Source organism: Nilaparvata lugens, chromosome 3, assembly GCF_014356525.2.
Source record: "Nilaparvata lugens isolate BPH chromosome 3, ASM1435652v1, whole genome shotgun sequence".
NCBI classification, from domain to species: Eukaryota; Metazoa; Arthropoda; class Insecta; order Hemiptera; family Delphacidae; genus Nilaparvata; species Nilaparvata lugens.
Window position 1 is genome coordinate 30,820,357 of NC_052506.1, and position 17,797 is coordinate 30,838,153.

At 32.4% G+C, this 17,797-nt stretch overlaps 1 long non-coding RNA gene across 3 annotated transcripts; it reads left to right on the forward strand.

The window, feature by feature from the left end:
• Positions 1-1,080: 1,080 nt before the first annotated feature.
• LOC120350383 lies at positions 1,081-16,428 on the forward strand. 3 transcript variants are annotated; one of them, XR_005570733.1, is made up of 4 exons: positions 1,081-1,099; positions 4,009-4,096; positions 7,763-7,969; positions 16,364-16,428. It is a non-coding gene; the product is annotated as an uncharacterized LOC120350383 (long non-coding RNA). The 3 variants fall into 3 exon arrangements; XR_005570734.1 differs by lacking the exon at positions 1,081-1,099 and adding an exon at positions 1,148-1,166; XR_005570732.1 differs by lacking the exon at positions 1,081-1,099 and adding an exon at positions 2,408-2,527.
• The last annotated feature ends 1,369 nt before the right edge of the window (positions 16,429-17,797 follow it).

The window sequence follows — 17,797 nt, forward strand, 5'->3', positions numbered from 1 at the left end:
CACAACTATTCCACCTCCTCCCCCTCCACCACCTACTCCTCCCCCTCCACCACCTACTCCTCCTCCTCCACCTCCTCCTCCTCCTCCCACTTCTCCTCCTTCTCTTCAATAATAATAATAATTAAGAATACTGCTTATCAAGTGAAGAGCAAATAACTATATCTATTACATTACTATAGAGTAAAAGAGATAATAATTATTATCCATCAAAAAATCTTCCTTGTTTTTGACTATTTTTGAGAATTGACCTCCCACATATTTAATTTGAGGGTGCTGAATCCGAATCTGAAATTGTGAGTTCTCTATCCTCATTCTGAAGCGATTCAGGTTTTGACAGATAGATGAGACATAATCTCTTCCTAGAAAAATTGACGCAAACCTGGCTGAGATTGATCAAAGAAAGCACAAACCTTCAAACCTCAGAATTTTACAACGATCTCCCTTCTACACGACGCAAACGTAGCGCAAACCTGGCAGTTTTGAGGGTGGTGTAGACTGGGCATAACGTGGACCTCACTATAGTTGTCAAAATGCCCACTTGAGCGCTGAAGATTGTACTTTATTGCTTTAATTTGCCTTTTTTCGATTTGTAGCCTTTCATCGGGGCCGCGGAATTGGAAATATCTGGAACTAAAAATATCAATGTTAAACGTCCTATGCTTGAAAACTGTTGCTGGGTGGAACTCCGAATATTTGTCAGACAGCGGAATTGGAAATATCCGGAACTCGAAATATGTTGCTAGGCGGAATTGGGAGTATCTGGAACTCAAATTATTTGTTTGTCAGGGGCCGCGGAATTGGGAATATCTGGAACTCAAAATATCAATGTTAAATGTCCTATGCTTGAAAACTGTTGCTGGGTGGAACTCCGAATATTTGTCAGACAGCGGAATTGGAAATATCCGGAACTCGAAATATGTTGCTAGGCGGAATTGGGAGTATCTGGAACTCAAATTACTTGTTTGGCAGATGGCGGAATTGGAAATATCTGGAACTCAAAAGTATCTGTGCCAAAGTGGGAATACTTGTAATGTGTTTGTCATTGAGAAATGGTTCAAGTCTGACTTATTTTCTAGAATGATATGGACTTTTGGACCTGGTTTGTCGTTCTTTTTCAATTATAGACTATTCATATGATTTGCGATTGTACCAAAAAATAAGTAGAAGTAATTTAATATTTTCCAGATAATATAATATTTTATAATAAAATAATAATAAGTACATATCTATTTTTTTTAGAAAATTTAATATGTCTTCAATATAATAGCATCAAGTTTATAGGTTATGTTATGCATAATAATAATAATAATTAAGGTTTGTGTAACGTACATTTGCATTTTGCAATAGAGATGGGCAAAGTAGTTCATTGAACGTAACTATCTCTCCTTAGTTCGTTCACTAAAGTGAACTAGTTTAAGGAACTAGTTCAATTGAACTATCTAGTTCACATTTTAAAATTAATGTGTGATTAGACTACATTTGGCAGTTTAGCTTCATTACACTGCATTGTTGCACCTCTAGACTAGATCAAGTTAACAAGTCGATATAGCTTCCACTTATTATTATTAAACTAAAGATAAGTTGATAATGAAACATTTTAACAAGTTAAAATAGCTATAATAAGTTTATAAGAAACAGACATGTCATAGAAACTGGGACTGTTGATTAGGAATTGAAAGAATAACAATCATGATTCCTCACTAACAGAAATTATTTATTGTTAAATTAATTATTTATACTTTCACAAAAACCAGCAATATAATATAAGCAAACAAACATAATATTAATTTTTACATACAATAAACTAAACTCTACTTCTTAATGTTAAATTAATTATTTATACTTTCACAAAAACCAGCAATATAAGCAAACAAACATAATATTAATTTTTACATACAATTAATAATTACATTAATTATTAATTACATACAACTATTTTCACAACTTCCAACTGAATGAACGAACGATTTTGATTTTGAACGCCTAGTGACTATTTTACTGGTGACGAACGCCAGCTAGTTCAGAATAGTTCAGACATACAAATCAATTAGGACCAAAGGAACTATTGAACTATCGGAATGTCAGCTGAGCTAATAGTTCAGACCTATAATAAAACCAATTATGATCAAAGGAGCTATTGAACTATGAACTGTGGTGAACTAGGTGAACTATGAACTGTGTGTATGCGTCTGCGTAGTACGTATCAGCCACGACATTTTGATTTTACCCAGTACCAAGCCAAGCCAAACTGAACTATAGTTCGCCTGAACGACCGACTGATGTGAATAGTTCACACTATGGAGTAGTTCATTTGAACTAGTTCGTTCGCGAACTACACATCTCTATTTTGCAACAGAAACAGCTTCTTATAGAGTATTGTTTTACAGGCTAATCTTTTTATATGTAATGTATTCAAATCTAATTATAATTAGGATTGGGATAATACAAAAATATACTTTTTGCTTAGTGATAGGCCTATCTATTACATTGTGACAGAATTTTGTTTCTCAATAATTCTCATCCTGAGGTAAGTTTAATTTGGACTAAGTTACTAAGATTGAAAATATTATTTTAAAATAGGCTAGCAAATTTAATTTATTAATAATAGGCTAGCAACTTTTATTAATTTCTTTGTTCTATCATTAGAATACTTGAATAATATTAGAAGTAGGGGTACTGAATAGGCTAAATATATTTAGACCTAATTCCCTATTGTGAGATATTTATGAATTTCATCTTCTTTTAAATACTGTAGTTAGGTTACTGCATCATTTATTAAATAAAAAAGGATTTGCTAACATAAGTGATTTACATGTAGGCCTACTGCAGTCAGGCTACTTGTTGGAAAATCCATTTAGAGAAATGATTCAAGATTAAGCTTAGAGTGGTTTAGCCAAATGTGGATTGTTTTATAAAATAAAGTTTTTCAGTATTTTATAAAAAGTTTTCCATTAACCAAATTATAAACTGAATGAAATTCAACCAGACTCACTGAAGCCCTAGAGCTGATTGGATTGGTTGTTTGAAGATAATTTATATACGGTACAGACTACTGTAATTTGTAGCATCATAGAGAAACAATAGCATAAAAAACATCTCATGGTGTTTAATTTAATGGTTTAGTATAGGGCTCTTATGTTGTAAATTTCACTGTTAACTCAAGCCGCAGGTATTTTTGCTTTATGGTAACTCAATATAAATATAATAACTCTGGTACTATGAGGCCCACCTAATGGCAGCATTTGATAAACATTGGTGTTGCTATTCTTGTCTATCATTAGACAAATCAAATTGCTTTGGAAATTGAAATAAGTTTTGCTCTATCCTCATGTTGCTTCACATGATTGTTTTTTTACAATGTAAAAATATACCTAATTAATTAGACCTTACAAAAAGATTTAATTTAAATCATGAAAATTTATGAATTACTAATTGAATAATATATTTCCTTGACGAATAAAATATTATTTATTATTATTAAATAGAATGCACATTTAATATTAGGTTACATCAGATATGTTATTCCGAATCAGCTATTCACTATTATAGGAGCCAGTGGCAATACAGGAAATCGGCAACGCAGTTGTCCTATCTTTTCTACTGGCATTATAGCATTGACCTAACTATAAGCCTACTTGAATGAATGAATTTATTTGCCAAAAACAAGATACAAACATAAAAATTAAGGAAATGTTAATCTATTTAATTAGAAATTATAACAAAATGATATCCTTATTTATGATAATAGTATTAATAAATTAAGATTAAATTTATGCTCACATGCATGAGTACAGTAGGTGAGGCAAAAATACCTGCAGAAGGAAGATTCCTTGTTTGCCAGTGTGACTCGTATAATCAGCTGTACTTAAGTATCGCTGTATTTATTTACCCTCTTTGAATGAGTAGTTTTCATTTGATCGCCAACTTTTTTCTTGCTAATGTTAAATTTAATATTATACAAAAGTTTTTCTTATAAATTAACTTGAACTTATTATTTATATTTTACAGTGCCAAACTGATCAACTGCATCCTAATGGAACGTTCAAGATGTGATTCAGTAACTGATACGGTTGTTGCAATAATTATTTTTGACCAAGTAAGTAAACAATTCACCATGAAATGGAATTTTTGCTTTTGCTCCAAATCAGTATGGGCTGGGACACACAGAGAACAATCTGCGGGAAGCGGTCAGAGTGGCCTTCATCTATATTTTAGATATTCATGTCTATAACTTGCTAAGACCTCTCTGATTCCTGTCTGCAGATCGCTGTGTGTGTGTCCAAGCCACAAAGTTTTATAAATATTGTGCGCCACCCACTTGGAAAACATTTTACAGGTGACATTTTTGTACTGTTTCGATTTGGATACTATCAAAAACAACTTGAATATGGTAATTTTAAAAAATCGATTTAATTTACTTAGAATTGATATTCTGAGAAATCAAATATGTAATGAGACAGGCAATACTTTCTTGATTACTTTATACTTGTTTTCATCCCTCTGGAAACGCTGCTGCATTGTGGTCGTCAGGCTAGTTTTACACTCATTCGGTTCGTTTCGTTTTCGGCAAATCCCGATAAGTGTGAAACGGTAATACGGTTTGAATTCAGTACCGAATAGAAACCGCATAGAACCGAACGCCTATTTGACACTTGACTCTAATAAATTCCATCAGGTTTCAATTCGTTGCTAGCGAGAGGCTACTTTCACACACTTTCGGTTCGGTTCGTTTCGTTTTTGGCGAATTCCTATAAGTGTGAAGCGATGATTCGGTTTGAATTCGGTACAGAATAGCAACCGCATAGCACCAAACGCCCCCTCGACACGAATAGGTTTTATCATATTCGAATTTGTTGCTAGGGAAACAGGAAGAAACAAAGTCTTCTACACACGCTGGCCTTTTTTGTTTTTATTTTAACCTGATATCGTGATTATCTGTTTCAAAATTTCCCAAGTCAAAATCATATGGTCAATTCAATTCTGTTAGTTCACAGGAACATTTTTTTCTCAATGAATAGTTTGCCAAAAAAATATGAAAGATATAAATTAAAACTCAGGGAGAATTTTTTTCCACGAATATTATATGATTTCATCAATGGAGAGAAGAGATGAAGTTTATATAATACCATGTGTCAAAACAAGGAACAAATTTTCAATTTAATAAAATTATCTCTAAACATCCAAAATTAACATAATCAAAAAGAAACTATTCAAATAATTCACAATTTTTAATTAACTTTTAGGGTCGGTTTCCGAGCTCGGGATTTAGCTAATTTCTAGACTTTAACTGGCTTTAAACTCTGGAGTCAGAAAATTGGCTTTCCGAGTCAGAGCGTTGACGTAGTCGAGGACTTAAATAGACTGTGTAGTTTAGAGATCACGTTAGACCCTGGAGTATGTAATTTCGCTTTCTGAGTGAAGGGCTTTTAAGTCCAGGACTTAAAACAGCGTGATTTTAAACCCTCGACTGGGGTAGGGTTTAAATTCAAGTTCTAGACTTAACTGAGCAAACACAATTCAGTTATTGTTTTGGAGAAGATAAAAAGCCAAATAATTGTCATGGAATACGGTTTTTTTTTTTCAAAACAAATACGTTTTCAAACTCAGTAGCCTAATTAAATTTTCATTCATAATCACTGGTTAGGATCAATGATCAATAATAGCATAACGTAAAATGAAATGTTTATTCATTCACCTTCCAAAGGTTTTGCTTTGAATAGGCCTACAAAGAAATCGAAACGTATTTTCACAAAATAGTTTGGAGAGCATGCTCATTTGAATTGTCCCGCTGCAATCAGCTGTTTCCGTTTTGCTATAATGCCAACAATACAACAGCAAAATATTGTGAATTTCCCTCATGTTTACTGCGTTAAAGTCCTGGACTCAAATAAGTCGAGAACTTGATAGACTCCGAAGTTTAGAAGATAAAATCGTGACTCAGAAAGTCAATTTAGACCCGAGAGCTTATTTTAGTCCTAGACTCTGTAAGTCCAGAACTTATAGATCCCGAGCTCGGAAACCGGCCCTAAGTCTGGAACTTGAATTTAAACCCTACCCCAGTCGAGGGTTTAAAATCACGCTGTTTTAAGTCCTGGACGATTTTTGATAAATCCTTGACTTGGAAAGAGGCGAGAATCTAATTCAAGTCCTGGACTTATAAGCCCTTCACTCAGAAAGCGAAATTATAAACTCCAGGGTCTAACGTGATGTCTAAACTCCAGGGTTTATTTTGAGTCCTCGACTACGTTAACGCTCTGACTCAGAAAACCAATTGACTACATCTTATTTTGAATCTGACTCCAGAGTTTAAAGCCAGTCAAATTCTATAACTTGGCTAAATCCCGAGCTCGGAAACCGGCCCTAAATTTTTGTTGTTCAAGAAATAACATCTTACAATTTAACACCAGCTGTTATATTCAAATATACCAGCATGACCTGTGAAAATCCATTACACAGCTGTTCTTGAGAAGAAAATACCTAATTAGAACCGTACGAATTAAAACCTGACATGTATGAAAGCCTCATTCGTTTTCGGTAACGAACCGAACCGAATGCGTGTGAAGCGTCTAAGCCTCACTGTGCAGAATAAGCCTCGTCAACAGAGTGGTGGTCATGATGTGGGTCTGTCTACCCGCTAACTTTTCAGGGTCTTCTTCAACTTGTCCTCTTTCTATGCTTCGTACAGTAGCTGCAACCTTGTTCAATATTCTTTTGCTCAATAATTCAGGCCTATTCCTGGCCAAGGTTGAAGTCACTTCCACTACATGGATCAATTTTGCTTGTAGATCTTTTCATAGTGATGAGTTTCTTCATTTATTGTGAACATTTGTGGTTTCCATTCCACCATTAAGGCTGATTCCAGGATAAACATTGCAGGCAGAGTCAAAATGAGGCCACAAAGGTTGAAATAGTGGTCTACAATGAGCAACTATCTTGAATAATGAATCCTCAAAGTTTCATGAATTTATTTGCTCCCAATTCAGCAATGGATCGGATCTCACCCAAGATTTAAACTATATATCGCAAAAAGTAAAAATTATGAATTGAGTTTTCCCTTGTAATGTGCTTCATTTAGTGAGACCGATGGTATCCAAATCGGAATAGCCTTCTTTGAAAAATGTTACCATAAAAAGTTTTGAAAAGCGTGATGCACAACCTTAAGTTATCATTCTTATCAAACATGCACCTGCCACTCCCACTAAACTGTTGACGTCTTGCTCAAGTGACTCCACTGAATATATTTATGAATACCGACTAGCATAAACTAACTTATTGCCTAAGCACAAAGCAGGTTCAAAAACATCACATTCATATTAGGTGTACTTCGTCTACTTGAGCCTACGTTTATTTATTATAATTTTGTACCAATTTTCACTTAGATAAGACTAAAACTACCATAATTTTATCTTTGATAGATTAACTATAACAATTTTAACATGTCTAGCTATTATGCTTATCAACTCATAAAATATTTTGTATGCAACATCAAAATAATTTAATATTTTATGTTCGCAAGTTTAATATTGATATTTAATGTGTTTTTAAGAGCATTCTAAAAGAGATATATAGAGAAATTGATGTTTTTCTAGCTCAAAAATGTAAACTTGAATCGTGAAATGTGAAGAAAATCATACATTGACAGCCTATCATTTCCATTTGAGCATGTTCCTACTGCTGGCAGCAAATAATAGGATAATAATATATATATTTTAAAATATTGAATGCTGGGATTATAATATTAATCATACTTTTATTATTACAGATTGAATCCACAAAATAATTGAAGAAATGGTTTCAGATGATTACGAACAAGCGCAGCTATCTTTGGAGGGGTAATGCACCTACTGATATTCCGTGATAAGAACTTGGGAGAGATTTAGTGAAAACCTGGAGAACGGCCACTTAGCTCACAAATCTGAGCTGTTCACATCAAGCTGATATTTGTGACAGCCATTATAGCTTTAATCATGTAAGTAAACACTTGATCAGACTATAATTTTCAATTATTTGTAACAATTAACTGCGCCCGGTTCTACTCAGAATAACAAAGGCACAGGTTTCTTTCTTTAAACTACAACAGTACTATCACCGACAGGAGTCGAGTCGGAGCAGTGGTAGCGGACGGTCGTGTTTCGAGGAGCGCAGATAAGATAAACCGTTTCTTGTTTATGCCTTTAGAAATATTTTTTCATCGTAGATCTTGTCCATAACCTAATAACTTACTTTATTAATTTATTCTTTCAATTAATTCGTAATAATCTTTCTAATAATAACTCATCATTAATAACATCAGTAATAAAATCGGTATTGTACCTCTTAAAGTCTACTAAAGTATTTAGTACTTGTCTCTCTATTTGAACTTATTAGTTGCGAATTCATTCATCAGTAACCATAATCAACCAACTTAGCTGTATTAAACTGTATTGAATCGTAAATTATCTCTTTATAAATTGTAGGTTTGAATTACTCTTACTCATAATATTAATATATTTTTTATCCATCCAGGAAATTGAATAAACTAAATTTTTATATATCTGATCATTACCAATAAATATTTCACTGTATAAATTCATTACCGTATAATCGGATACAGGCCATTAAACCTTAAATAAAATGAAAAATAAATAAAACAGGAGTTCTACTATTTTTCTCTTTGGGAGGATGGTGGGAGTGTTTACCGCTACTCCTGGAAACAATTCGTCCACTAGCATCCGTCATAATGGTCATTGAACACAACTTATTTGTACATATATGAGATTTGTCCCTTCTGGGATACGTAGCTTTCTCGAAATTTGAATTCGTCAACCCACATTAAACCATCCATTACACTAAAGTCTGCAATCAGACTATTTCGTTCTGAATTTGTCATATTTTGATGAATAAAGCAAGTAAACAGCAAAACAAAAAAAACTTAAATTAGCCAACAGATTATCATGCAAGCAAGCTAACACGTATTTATATTTTTAATACTAATCTTGCATCCTATAAGCCTATTTCAATTCTTACAGCTCATCATGAAAAATTAATTCAGTAAGATTATTGTTATAGTTGAGCGTTAAATATTCCACTAGGTAATTGGTATCAGGCATGTCACACTTAACTTTATTTTTTGAATCATTAAATTATCTGACAATCAATATTTTCATTTATATCTCAATACGGACTTCCTATGTGCTTAGTCATGCAGCATTTATTATTCCGAAAACATATTCCTTCTCAATCAATTAGTAGTAATATCTATCATTAAAGTGTTGGATTAAATAAAATAGATAGGTAAATCAGTGTTCCAAAGATGAATTTAATGCGTTCATAGTTGTTGATTGTCAGTAGATGGTCCAGAAAATACGCGATATACGATGAATCACACAGAATTCCATATTATTTCCATCTTCCATTTTAGGATGAATATAAGCTGAGCTAAATTCAAAAAATTGTAAATTATTCTGCCATTCTTCAGTAATTAATGAATGCAATATGAACAACTCTCTTTCATGAGGTGAATCATTTTTTCCAACATTTTCCAGTTTCTCAATGATAGGGGAGTTATAATTATTTGTATAGGTCTTCTAAGGAACCATTATCTTCAGCTGGTACCAATCAACTAAACTTCAACTCCAAACCACCGTATTAATACCAGTATACAATTTATAAGTCTATTACAGCTGTTAACTTTAGATGCTAAATCATATTATCACAACATTATCTTCAATCATGATCATCTTCCCGTTCATCGGTAGCCGCTGGGCCGACAATTTTGGAAACATAGGTCTGTAGAATGGATTAATAAATAATTGTTATTAGTCCCCCTATCAAAATTTCTATTCAGAAACCATCCCCAATATTCATCACACAACATATTCCTAAAGTTTCATGCCGTTCTGTCAAGTAGTTTTTAAGTCTATAGGGAACAAACAAAGTAACAAATTAACACAGTCATTTAAAATAATAATCTATATAAAAAAGAAATAATCTATAAGAAAAAACTCGTGTTATCTATAATAATCTATAATGTAATATTACATTTTCTTCTCACATTTGAATCGAATCTTCAATTCGAGATCTATGGAACTTTATAGTAAATGTCAGAGTTATCAATAGACGGATAAACTTTTTGACGGAGAATTTATTATCGTAAATGTTTGTTGCATTGTTCCATGATGTCACCGAGGCAGGGTTAACAAATTACTGGATAAATGGTTTATTTAAATCGAGATATATATAAAAATTTAAAATAACATTTTCAAAATAAAGTTTTATTGAGAACAGATGTAGAATGTGAATTCTAAACTTATAAGTTATAATTTTTTGATGACGTGTCTGTGGAGATCGATATTGAACAGGGCGTTGGTTTCGTGACTTTCAACTTTGCTTTTCCTGTTCAGCCCTTCCTTCTCTTCTGAAAACATGGCTGGCTGTTGTGTGTGTAATTTTGTGCTCTGAATTATTGTCTGTTTACGTGAATTTATTAATGTTTTAAATTTGAGTTTTAAACAGTTTATAGTGTTCTTTTTTGTGGATAATTTGTTTTTTCTGTATCCAAGCCAATAGCCACTGTGTTTCAACTGTAAACTAGATAAGTATTTTAGTTCGTAGTTACTTGAAATAATTAGCCTTAAGATATTTTCTCTTTCTGTATTTTGTGAAATTTTATCTGTAGATTATAAGTTAATTTGCTCTGAAAACTGGATTTCTCATTCATAGGCAGTAGATCCATTCACAGTTTATCAAGAATCTATTTTATTGGAGCCGACAACTGTCCTTGGTTTGATAGGTGTTAAATGCTATTCCAACCGTTTAAGGAAAAATTGGTAGCACGGCAAATGGTACCCCTGGTGGGACCGAGTTACAAAATAAATATGTCCCAAATGGTACACTATGAAATCCCTGGTTATAAAAATTATTAGTAGGATAGATATCTTGATGGGTTGTGAATGGTTTGTTGCTGAGTGGGAAATCGGTTCAAGAGAGATCAAGTCCTAATGAATATATTATCTGTGCAGACTAGCAAAATGGCATACAATATGAAAAATATTAAAAATGATGATGAGTTAATAGCTGCCTTAACACAACTGTTTGATAATTTAAACAAGAGCAAAATGCTAGGTTTGATGAGCAAAATGCTAAGTTTAATGCTAGGTTTGATGATATGAAGCAAGAATTTGCTGAAACATTGAGTGATAATCAGGAAAATGAAAACAAACTGAAGCAGAATGATAGTAGTGTTAAGTTACAAGATCAACTCATTCAAGTTTCTGACAATGTAGGCCTAGTTACTGTTGTTGAAAAAGTCAACCATAGTGAAAGTGTAGAATTGAGTAAAGAAGTAGGTAGGGAGTTGTCTTCATTGAAAGTCAACTATCAAGAAAGTACTATTGCTACATTGAAGGTTAGGAAAACAGTAAACAAATCAAATGTTTCTATGGATCAGATTACTACATCAAAAGTTAGGAAGATTGTAAACAAAATGAATGATTACATGAGACAGGTTTCTGTGGAGGTTAGGCATAATGTGAACAAAATGAATGTTGCTTTGAGTCAAGTTGATGAGGTTAGGCATAATGTGAACAAAATGAATGTTGCTTTGAGTCAAGTTGATGAGTTCAACTTTCAACTGAGAATTGAAAAGGTGTATGCAATGCATTCTCAAGTGAACATGACTGACTTTTGTGAGCAAAATGGCTTTGTTAAAACAAATGAACCCATGAATAAAATCATGTTCTTGAAGAAAACAAAGCACAAAGTTTCCATTGATGTGTTAGTATTCAAAGGTTGTTTCAAGTTGCTTATTTACAAGATGATGACTGTGAGTCACATGATGAAAGGGTATTCCCCAACACACAATGATTAGGAATCCTGTGTCATGCCGGGATTCAGAATAGCAATGACCGTAAATACTACGTATGGTAAGAGTCCATAATTGTATCTTTTTTCTTTCCTGTAGCCTATTTTTCTTGGCCCTTAATCTTTTCAATTTTCGATTCTTTCCTGTCTTTGTGTAATATTCAGTAAATTTCTTCTATGATACATATCTTAACCAATCTTGTCCATAGTCATTTAATTTGTATTTTTTCTGAAATAATTTGGAAGTTGAAATAGTAGCTTATTTTCCTAATCTTTAAATTGTTGATAAAACTTAACTTTTCTAAAATCTATCCATTGTAGTGTAAATAATTGTTTGCTTGTGGTATATTTTTTCATCATGTATCACTTATTTTGAAATGTGTGTTGTTTTAGGGAACTTATTACCCATTATTAATCTTTCTCTTCTTTGTGTTGTTTTAGGGAATTTATTTACCCAGTTTTCTTTTTCTCTTGTTTGTATTTTTTAGGGAACTTATTTACCCAGTATTCATCTTGATCATCTTTGTATCATAATCTTGAAATGTTCATACTTATTATACAGTCTTTAAATTTTAAATTATTTTAAAAAATAATTGGTTTAATTTAAAACGTTGTGTTATATTATCAATTGAAATGAGTTAAAGGCTAAAATTTTTCTAAAGTGTTTTGTAATTGATATTTTTTTTCAAATTTTAAAACTGTTTGTTCTATAAATTTTGATATGATTGATTATCGTTTGAAATGGATGCTGGAGTGTATGTAGAATTTTTAGTGGGGTTTGTTGATTAGAATTTTGCTGGTATGTGATTGTTTTTTTTTTGAGATGGAAACCCATTATTGCCTAAAGAAGGAATAACAGAGGTTATGACTTAGAGAGGCAGTAATGAGATAATATTTTTTGTGTTGATTACTTATGTTGATTGCCATAGATGCAAAATAATGATTAATAATGTTGATTGCCATAGATGCAAAATGATGTTTAATTATGAATATTGATTGCCTTTGAAGCAAAATATTATTGATGTTTTGAATGGTTTCTTGTTTAATGATTGATAGTAAAGTTTTGTCATGAAATGTAGTTTGTGTTTAGAACATTGAAGAGTCGAAATAAACTATAGTATCCAACAAACGATGATTAATAATATTAAATAATTTGCTTTTTATACAATTTTTGAACAAAATTAAAACTAAATAATTTTGAATCCCTGAATGATAAATCATAAATGTGAAATGAACATGCTATAAATGAAATGTTATACTAAATGATAATGAAATGCAGATATATTATGAAATTATTGTGAATAGAAGACCAATTGTCTGAAATTATTGAAATATATATTGAAATTATTTTTTTTGTTGTGATAATCTGATGTTTGTTTTTTACAATTTTGATAATGATACAGGGTGTTATGAAATTATATTTCTATTTTGAAGAATGATTTTTTTTTTAAATTTATCATTGATATGTCCATATTTCACAATTTATGTATTGCTGACTGTATAATAAGATGTTAACAAATTTCCATTTCATAGATACTTAAAATAATTTTATGTGTATTAGATTGTATGGATAGCCTAATCAAGTTTTTCTTTTTAGTTTATAAGCATTTTAAGACAACAGGTACAGCACAGACATTAACATTGAAATAGTTATCATGTGAATCTCGAAATCAGCAACAAGTGAACGCCATGAAGAGTGTTAAGAACATTTGGGTGATTTTCAAACTAGTGTGACATAACTACGCCAAGATCTACGCTGCAGCCTACACCAATAAATACGCCAATGTCAACACCAATAACTACGCCAAAATCTACGCCGATGCCTGTGCTGATGCCAACGCAAATATCTATGCCGATGCCTGCGCCGAAGCCAATATCTGCGCCAATGCTGATGCCAAAATCTGTGCCAATGCTGATGCCTACACTAATACCTACAACAAAATCAACACTAATAACTACGCCAAAATGCCAAAATCTATGCCGATGCCTGTGCTGATATCAATGCCTGCGCCAATGCCAATAGCTACGTCAATGCCTGCGCCAATGCTGATGCCAACACCAAAATCAACGCCGATGCCTGTGCTGATATCAATGCCTGCGCCAATGCCTGCGCCAATGCTGATGCCAACACCAAAATCAACGCTGATGCCTGTGCTGATATCAATGCCTGCGCCAATGCCAATAGCGACATCAATGCCTGCGCCAATGCCAAAATCTGCGCCAATGCTGCACCAATGCCAATAGCTACGCCAATGCCTGCGCCAATGCTGATGCCAACACCAAAATCAACGCCGATGCCTGTGCCAATGCCAATAGCTACGCCAATGCCAAAATCTGCGCCAATGCTAATGCCAATGCCTGCGCCAATGCCAATGCCTGCGCCAATGCCAATATCAACGCCGATGCCAAAGCCGACACCAAAGCATACGCAAATAGCAATGCCAATGCTTATTGCTGACTCTGTATCTCAAACTTCAACACTACTGCATTACCTGGAGGTAATTGCCATCCATGTTCACATTCACAACTTTGAATTCAGAAGAACAGTCACAGTATCATGAAAGAATTGATTCAAAAAATCCTCTCCTAAATTATTCCTGTATGCAGAACTCTAAACCTTGAAAGCTGAAAATATCAAAAAACCAAACCTTACCTAAATTAATCCTCACCTAAATTAATCCTGTATGCAGCGTCTATCTCTTTTCCAAAAAACGAATTACATTGTCATTTCAAGCCTGAAATGTACATTGTATAATTACAAATATGATACAAAATTTATGTGACTCTGTATTGAATTTGGAATGCAGCCGTCTACTACAAACATGAAGCAATGCTAACTGAGATGTCACCGGTATCAAGTTTGGAATGCAGCCGTCTACTACAAACATGAAGCAATGCTAACTGAGATGTCACCTGTATCGAGTTTGGTATGCAGCAGTCGACTACAAGTATCAGCCCAACACTACGTGCATCCAGATCAGCCCAACACTTAACGTCATCACATTGGAGTCACACTTAACTGAAAATCATACTGAGTGCCTTAACGGACTGTTTTCCAAAATGTGCATCAATAAAATCAACCGCGTCAATAGTGAAAGAAATGAACATTTTTGATTTATTGAAATTTATGTGAAAATTAAATGTAACAATTCATCAATTCATTTAAAAAAAAAAAAATAATAATAATAATAATAATTTTTTCATTCAACATACTAAATTTTTTTATGCAATAAAAATTGAATTTTTCTATCTATTAAATTTATGTGCAATTTCAAAAAAAAACTATTCTTTACATATTAAACTTTCTGTTGAGATATTTTCCTTTAAATTATAAAGCTAAATCAAAAGTAATATTGATATTCTATATTTTGAGATATTGTTTGGAAACATATAACAAACGCTATTGATGAATTTTTATAATAATTTTCAATATTTTTGGATGACATGTAATGTTTTTCTAGAAAAAATTGTTACTGTTCTCGAATTTAAATTTCAACAATTTTCATTAGGGTCAATGTAAATTTTTTCTTTAAATTTTCAAACAGTAAAATTTTTTTTATGTCAAGAGGGGGGTATTTGTAATATTACATTTTCTTCTCACATTTGAATCGAATCTTCAATTCGAGATCTATGGAACTTTATAGTAAATGTCAGAGTTATCAATAGACGGATAACTTTTTGACGGAGAATTTATTATGTAAATGTTTGTTGCATTGTCCATGATGTCACCGAGGCAGGGTTAACAAATTACTGGATAAATGGTTTATTTAAATCGAGATATATATACAAATTTAAAATAACATTTTCAAAATAAAGTTTTATTGAGAACAGATGTAGAATGTGAATTCTAAACTTATAAGTTATAATTTTTTGATGACGTGTCTGTGGAGATCGATATTGAACAGGGCGTTGGTTTCGTGACTTTCAACTTTGCTTTTCCTGTTCAGCCCTTCCTTCTCTTCTGAAAACATGGCTGGCTGTTGTGTGTGTAATTTTGTGCTCTGAATTATTGTCTGTTTACGTGAATTTATTAATGTTTTAAATTGAGTTTTAAACAGTTTATAGTGTTCTTTTTTGTGGATAATTTGTTTTTTCTGTATCCAAGCCAATAGCCACTGTGTTTCAACTGTAAACTAGATAAGTATTTTAGTTCGTAGTTACTTGAAATAATTAGCCTTAAGATATTTTCTCTTTCTGTATTTTGTGAAATTTTATCTGTAGATTATAAGTTAATTTGCTCTGAAAACTGGATTCTCATTCATAGGCAGTAGATCCATTCACAGTTTATCAAGAATCTATTTAATTGGAGCCGACAACTGTCCTTGGTTGATAGGTGTTAAATGCTATTCCAACCGTTTAAGGAAAAATTGGTAGCACGGCAATAATCTATAAGAAATAATCTATAATCTATAAGAAATAATATATATATATATATATATATATATATATTATATATATATATATTATTTCTTTCTTACATAATTATCTTTCTGTTGTTTCCACTTATTTTTTTCTGTTACAGTTTCTCGATTGATCAAAGCACCACAGACTGCATCGTTCGTCACCTCTGCCTTAAGTGCGTTATCAGTTATCACCTACTCCAATATCCTTAATAAGCAATAGAAGTTCTTATCGACTGTGTATGACTCATTAATATCCATGTTCTGTATAAATTTATGTGATAGGCCTACTGGTATAATGTTGATGTACCGTAATGTTTTTTGCTCATGTATAATTGATAATAATACATTAAAAATAATATAATGTTAAATTATTATTGTTGGTTTTTATTGAACGAGCGTTAGCGAGTTCTCACTTTTGACTTACTGAGGGCCAAAGTCGTCCGTCTGTTTGTATGCTCTGCAATAACTTTAGAAATAATTGATCAATCAGTTTCAAATTTTTCAAACCTTTTTACAGGTCAAGTTACAGGTCAGTTACTTTTTACAGGGACACATACTACCGCAACACGCCAGCACCGTCGCCGTGTTTGTTGCCCGCGCCGTCACCGACTAGTTCAGATTACTTTTTGACGGTGAAGGTGCGGCCTCGTTTAAGGCTCTTCTGTACACTTTTTATTATTCAAATTGGATAATCTTTTTCAATATAATTGTTAAGATCATTATAAGAATGAGAAAAAGTGGCAACTGAAATTTTTGAGTGGTCTAATAAGCGAATTATGGGTTGTCGAAGTGCTAACTTTCCAGATTCCGTTTTCTTTCCAGATCATAAACGGTTTCGACTATATTATTAGAACTTCTCTTGAAATTTTAAAAAATTATTCTTTCCAAACTAAAACATTTTATCCCCATTTCGTTCATAAATAAAAAAGTAACATTTTTTGCAAATTCGATAACTGTTTATTTTGGCATTAATCGCGAAAAAACGCATATTAGAACAAAGCCAATGATATACTGAATGTATAAAAAAACTCCAATGGAAAATTCAAAACCGTTTATGATCTGGAGAGAAAACAGAGTTTAGCACTTCAACAACCCATAACTCGCTCATTAGACCACTCAAAAATTTCAGTTGCCACTTTTTCTCACTCTTATAATGATCTTAACAATTATATTGAAAAAGATTATTCAATTTAAATAAAAATAAAAAGGTTTACCGAACAGCCTTAATATAGAGAGTAAAAAAACTTATTGAAGAGACACAGAATATTCAGTTTTGTACGATCAAAGTGATGAGAAATATGGTTGAACGGAGAAATAAGTTGAAGTAAAAGTAGAACCAAATACGTTGAGCCAAAGGTATAATAGACATAATATAATAATAATTAAATAACAACAAAAGGTATTAAATAAGGCACCCGTGACTGTGTCTTGAATTTTAAATTTAAAACTAATTACTAGTAGATGCAGAAGGTAACAATTTTATTGCAGATATATAGTATTTTCGAAACATGACTGATGGTATTGTTAGGCACTGAAATATATACCAGCACTAT